This window comes from Erigeron canadensis, chromosome 1 (genome assembly GCF_010389155.1).
Source record: "Erigeron canadensis isolate Cc75 chromosome 1, C_canadensis_v1, whole genome shotgun sequence".
Taxonomy (NCBI): domain Eukaryota; kingdom Viridiplantae; phylum Streptophyta; class Magnoliopsida; order Asterales; family Asteraceae; genus Erigeron; species Erigeron canadensis.
In genome coordinates this window covers 27,233,355-27,240,506 of record NC_057761.1, presented here as the reverse complement: position 1 = coordinate 27,240,506, position 7,152 = coordinate 27,233,355, and positions in this window count along the sequence as shown.

Sequence of the window (7,152 nt, the reverse complement as noted above, 5' to 3'; positions counted from 1 at the left end):
TTTGTATAAGGTGGACACACCCACCTTCAGGCTTCCACATCACTACCACACTAACTCTTGTAATGGACGACCTTGACGACTCCAAGTTGGAAGCATTCGACCTTGTCCACACAAACATCATTACAAACACTCTAGTCTATTAAATTGTGAGATAGCTCAACTTTATTATTAATAATATAAAATGATAACTTTTAAAACTTGGATCCATTTACCAGCCATCGATAGATTAATTGGTTTTAAAACAACTTGAGATTTTAAGATTTTGGGTGCGAAATCGTGTGTGAGCAAAATGTATTTTAGGACGTAAATAAGGGTTCCTGTAAAACATTTGGATTCCCAATTAAACTAAAGTTGTGTATATAAAAAGTAAATGTAACTGTTCTTAAATTTACCGTCAAAAGAATAGGAAAAAAGAAAAAAAAACTATAATCGAATTTTTTTTTCTTTTATTGTGACGAAATACTTTTACAAGCTTATTCAACTCAATATTGATAATACAGTACTCAAGAACAAACTAGTTAAATTTGTGCATAATAGGTGTTACAACGTTGTGAAGAAAAAATAATTTATTTTACCCTTAAAATTTATTAAATGTACACATTATATGACCATTATGTGAGACTAACAGTACCTAACATAGGTACTATCATTGACTCGACTCGAAAACATAATTTTTTAACTCGTGACTCGAAACGTGAGTCGACTTGTAAGAGTCGTGACATTTTTAAGTACTACATAATATAGTATAATTATACATATGTGACGTTTGTAGAAGTATATTAAGTTCGTTATCTTAATAAATTTACCAAAATATTACTTATTCAACAGTTTTTTAGGCATAAACTTACAACTTATCTCCAAATTCGCAATAAAATGATCAAACACATAGATAACACGCAAAAAATGTAGCAAATTAAGTATAATATAATATATAATCATAGTATCAAATTAAAATAATTATAAGTTTGCGACTCGTGACTCGGTCAAAGTTTAAATAGCGACTCGTAAGAGTCTGGACAAAAATGAGTCACCTAACGAGTTGACTCGTTTTAGGTGTAATTTGACTCGACTCGTAAGAGTCAACTCGTGACTCGTAAGAGTTTAACAACTATGGGTACTATATTAATCAAAATACAGATAATTAGAATTTCCACAAAATACAAAGTTTTACAACCATTTAAGACTTTAAGTTAAACAAATTATAATATATATTAAAAACAAAGTCTCGTAATCCGTGTAAAAATAGTAAATTTTTTTATTTTTTATTTTCACCACATAAGTTTCAATCTTTACATTTTTAACACTAAATTATAATACTTTTTAGTAAACTTTTTGTTCTATTTATTTTCACCATAAAACTTTCAATCTTTACACTTTTAGCACTAAACTATAATATTTTTTACTAATAATATACTTTTTATTCTTTTTACTTTCACCACAGAAGTTTCAATCTTTACACTTTTAACACTAAACTATAATACTTTTTAACGTGTAAAGAATAGTATATTTTTTATTTCTTTTATTTTCACCACATAACTTTCAATCTTTACATTTTTAACACTAAACTATAATTTTTAGTAAAATTTTTGTTCTATTTATTTTCACTACAAAACTTTCAATCTTTACACTTTTAACACTAAACTATAATATTTTTTAATAATAGTATACTTTTTATTCTTTTTACTTTCACCACAGAAGTTTCAATCTTTACACTTTTAACACTAAACTATAATACTTTTTAGTAAACTTTTTATTCTTTTTATTTTCAACACAAAAGTTTCAATCTTTACACTTTTAGCACTAAACTATTATATATTTTAGTAAACTTTGTATCCTTTTTATTTTCACTATAATATTTTTACTCTTTACACTTTTAGCATTAAACTTTCATAGTTTTTAATTTCTTTTATTTTAAGGTACGAGAAAGCGTGTATAGAATAGTATACTTTTTATTTTATTTTTTATTTTCATCACAATAGTTTTACTCTTTACACTTTTAGAACAAAACTTTAATAATTCTTAGTAAACTTTTTAATCTTTTTATTTTTACTATAATATCTTAACCCCTTACACTTTTAACACTAAATTTTTCTACTTTTTGATAATCTTTTATTTTAACTACAACATTTTAACCTCTTACACTTTACCAACAAACTTTTTAACACATATATTAAAAAGAAATGTACGGAAAACTTGTAAAGAATAATAAACTTTGTATTAATTTTATTTTCACCACAACATTTTAACCCCTTATACTTTTAGCACCAAATTTTTATACTTTTTGATTTTCTTTTATTTTCACCACAACATTTAAGTCTATTACACTTTTAGCACTAAACTTTTATGTGAACGACTTTCACACAAAACTTTTACAGTTCTTTTTTTAATTGACAAATGTCAGTTTTTAATAATTTGAATAATATGTGTTTTTTTCAAAATGTTTATGGCACATTATCTCTTGAATAATATTTTTTATTAAATCGTTAACAAATGTAATATCTCCCGAAACAACGCTCAGGTGACATACCTCGTTCAAAAATAAATAAAGTTTCCACATGATACCCAACAACCCCAAAATGACGTCGTGGCCTTATAAATACACGTACAACCCAAATAGGGGCATTTCAGATAGTAGAACGAGGCTTACAATGCCCAAAAGAGAGGGCAGAATAGTAAAACCGTTAGCAAATGATACATTCCTATTGGTTACTTCTGTTTTCTCTGTCTATATATATGATGCTCACCCTTTCTTTCTCTTTTTATATCACACCAACATTTTCTCTTCATATTCATTTTCTAAAGGTTTTCATATATTAATTCCTAAACAAAACTGCATCATTTATATCTTTTATGGAGTAATTTTTTACTATATTTCACTTCATTATTAGTTAGTAATACTTTGACTTTTTTTGATTATTATTTTTCTTTCAGTTTTTTGGTTCATATATTAGTATATCTTATAAGTATATATGTATATATTGATGAGTTTTTTTTATATATGTATGTATATATGTATGAGTTTTCATGCAAATTCAGGGTTTTTTTTTTTTTTAAATCTTTTAACATTTTATAAGTATATATAGATAGAGATATAAATATAGATATGTGTTTATCTATATTTCACTTCATTTAATGTTTTTTATTTTTTTACACTTACCTTTCAAAAAAAGTATATTAATTGATGAGGTTTTGTTTTCGATTATACACACGGTTACTTTTGGAAAAGCTAACCGGATGATATTTGTATCAAATTCCTAGATTTTTTCATTATATGTGTGTAACATCTGTGTTTTGAGGTTGTTTTTGTTTTCTTTCCCTACGAATGATATTATAAGTTTATTATATTGATTATTACCATATTTATTAAAATATCATATATATATATATACACATATATATACACATACATAGTTTTTGCCCCCAGATCTGATTTAGATAACAGACTTAATAACTTATATACACTCACTTGTTGTTTATATATATATATATATAGAAAAGTGAATATGAAGTTGTTCTCCACCTAAGTTTAATTGGAGAACACCTCGAAATGAAATATTTTAATATTTTTTGTAATTTGACTAAAACCATGACCCTTATAAACTTTATGGTTAAAAAGAATAAATGTGAGATATTCCTCGTCTAAGCTTGGAGACAACTCCATATTCACTTTCCATATATATATATATATAGTTATATAAAGTTAAATGAGTTATTACTCTAATTAAATAAACATGTTTTTGTGCAGGATAGAATCATGAGTAGACTAATGATGGTACGTTTTTTTTTTTTATCAAGTAATGTATTTATTTTGAATATTTTCATGCATGTACCATATTTAGGGTGTTTTTGTTTGTTTCTTTTTTAGCATTTTATTTATTGGAAATTAGAATTTGATCGAAGGTTTTTGAGTATTTTGAGTATATTCTTTTTCATGTTATAGTTTAGTTTTATTGTAATCAAAGTAGAATATTTATGTTGGTGAAAAGTGTCAAAATAATGTAATTGGAGATTTGATAAACTAAATGCTACCCATACAACTCATATTTTGTATTTAGTCCACAATTTTAGCTTATTAAAGTATGCATTTTGCTCCATTGATGTCCTGATTTTTCATATATAAATTCATGATATAATAGTGTGAAATTTGTTAGTTACTCAAGTCCATAAGCTATTAATCAATGTTTATTGTTATTAGTAAGTTACAAGATAAATTCCATCAACTAATTAAATGGTAGTACTAACGTTTTTGTCATTGTTATTTGATAGATACTAGCTAGTAGCTCAGTTCTTTTTATATTGATGGCGCGTGTCACAAGCCGTTGTTCGTTAAGACGTGCACTTTATTGCACGTTGACGACCACTACAATTCTGAACGATGTTCCCTCCTCGACTATCCTCGACGATTGTTGCTGCTACCCAAAGGACTCTTGTAGGGTCTCAAGAGTTCACTGGGAGTTTGCACGTGAGAATTAACTAATGCACAATTTGTTTTTTTTTACTTTTTAATTAGTTATCTTTTTATTACTATGTTTTAATGATTTAATTAATTTGAATATTGTTCTTACTTAAACTGTATTGGGCGAGGGCGAAGGGGCTGAGACGATTAGAGGATATTAGGGGGAGGATATCGCCTCCTTGCATGTTCCCCAAGACGTCAAAGGATTCCTTACGAAAGAGTGAGGCTTTTCGATTTTTGTATTAATGTTAGCTAGCTTTTACTAATACATACATAATTATTCACTATTAATAATCATTTTTTGATAATGTTTCTTGTTTGTATAAGCAGTGATAGATGAGATTATAACTATTTTAAGAAAGCTTCCCCCAGATCCCACAAACCATGCCATGCTTAAATAGAATGTAGACTTCAAACGGTTTGGCATATTAGTGTCGTTTTTGTATCCGGCTAGCTTGTGATGTGTTTTTCTTCTTTTTCGTCTTCAGTTTCTTTGGGGATTTTCTTTGTATAGCATGGCATCGTCTGTGGGATCTTGGGGAAGCTTTATCAAGATAGCAGTAATTCCACCCATCACTCTTTATATAAACAAGAAACATTATCAAAAAATTATTATTAACAAGTGAATAATTATATATGTATCACTCAAAGCTAGCTAACATTAATACAAAAATCGAAAAGTCCCACCCTTTCGTAAGGCATCCTTGACGTCTTGGGGAACATGCAAGGAGGCGATATGCTTTTCCTAATACACTCTAATCATCTCAGTCCCTTCGCCCACTACAGTGTAAGGAATAACAATATCCAAATTAATTAGATCATTAAAACATAAGTAATAAAAGACAACTAATTAAAACATTAATTAGAAGTAAAAACACAAACTGGTCCAATTAATTCTCACATGTAAACTCCCCGTTAACTCTTGGGACTCTGCTAGAGTCCTTTGGGTCAGCAGTAGCAACCGTCAAAGAGGGGACATCGGCCGGAATTACAGTGGTCGTTGACGTGCAATAAAGTCTACATCTTAATGAACAACGACTTGCTTCTGACACACGTGCCAATTGTTCGATCTGAATTTGAATAATATGGTTTTAACAAGTGATGTTTCATTATTACATATTCATCACATATATGATGTTTATATATACTCGATCATTATAGTGTATACTTATATAATATATCAGTACAAAAAGAAGTGAGGTACCATATAGTATATATCTACCAAATAACAAAAACGCGTTTGTTATTACCAATTAATTAGTTGGTGAAATTTATCTTTTAACTTACTAATGACAATAAACATTGATTAATAGCCTATGGAATTGAGCAACTAACAAATTTTACATTATTTTATCATGAATTTATCTATGAAAAATCCGGAGCAAAATATATACTCTAATAAGATGAATGAAAATTGTGGACTAGCACTTAATTTATCAAATCTCCAATTTCATTATTTTGACACTTTTCACCAACATAAATTATCTATTTTGATTACAATAAAACTAACCTGTAACATGAAAAAGGATATACCCAAAACACTCAAAAACCTTGAATCAAATACTACTTTCTCTATAAATAAAATGCTAAAAAAGACAAAAACTTTTTTTTTACGAAATATGATACATACATGAAAATATTCAAAATAAATACAGTGCTTAAAAAAAAAACATATCATCATTAGCCTGCTCATGGTTTTATCTTGCACAAAAACAGACTTCTTTAATTTTAGTAATAACTCATTTAACTTCATATAACTATATATATATATATATATATATATAAAGAGTAAATTGATGGGAACTCCTTAGGCCCATGTACCTTTTTGGTACCCACATAACCCGCAACAATGATAGTGTCAAGATAATTCAGCCACTTGAACCTGGGTTTCTCCAGGGAGTGGCAGCTGGTGGCCATCCCACCAAAGTGAGATGGTTATCTATATATATATATATATATATACACTAGCGTGGTTTTGGCCGTGCAATGCACGACCCTCTAAAGCTGGTTAATCGATATATTCTTTAAAAACTGAAGTAAGTTATTTTGGAAAAAACTGAAGTCTCCTTTAAAAAAACATTATTTGTGTAAATTATATATTCTTTGTATGAAAGTTTTCTATTTTAAAGACTTTTTCCTTTGAGGTAACATCAATTTTGTTATATGTAATAAAAATGTAAAAGAAGCAGACCAATTATGGTGGATTGTTGGTTCCCTTTACATGGATAAATATTGTCATAGTCAGTTTTGGTTCCGAAAATTGATAAAGAGGTATGAAAAAGTACTTGAGTGTGTATAACTTTCAATTTTAAGAGATTTACTAAAAGCTTATAAATATAATAATTCAGAAAACATATGTATTGTTTTAGTTAAAACTTAATAGCATATAATCAGTTACATTAAATATAAAGGTAACTTACAGATATACTTCGAATATGGGATGGTCAAACACATTTAATATCTATTACCATTTCTGTTTTCACCTATTTGCTTTTCCCTTCAAATAGTTACTAGTACTTGAAAAGTTGAAAGGCTCATCTAAGAAAACTATGGGTAACTGACAGGGGACTTTCCTCTTTTTCTAACACATCCCATCACCCATACTTGCAAAGATGTAACAAATATAATATTGACATACAAATTTATAGATAGTTATGAAATTTAGAAAGGCAACGTCTTAGAAAAACATGTGTGTA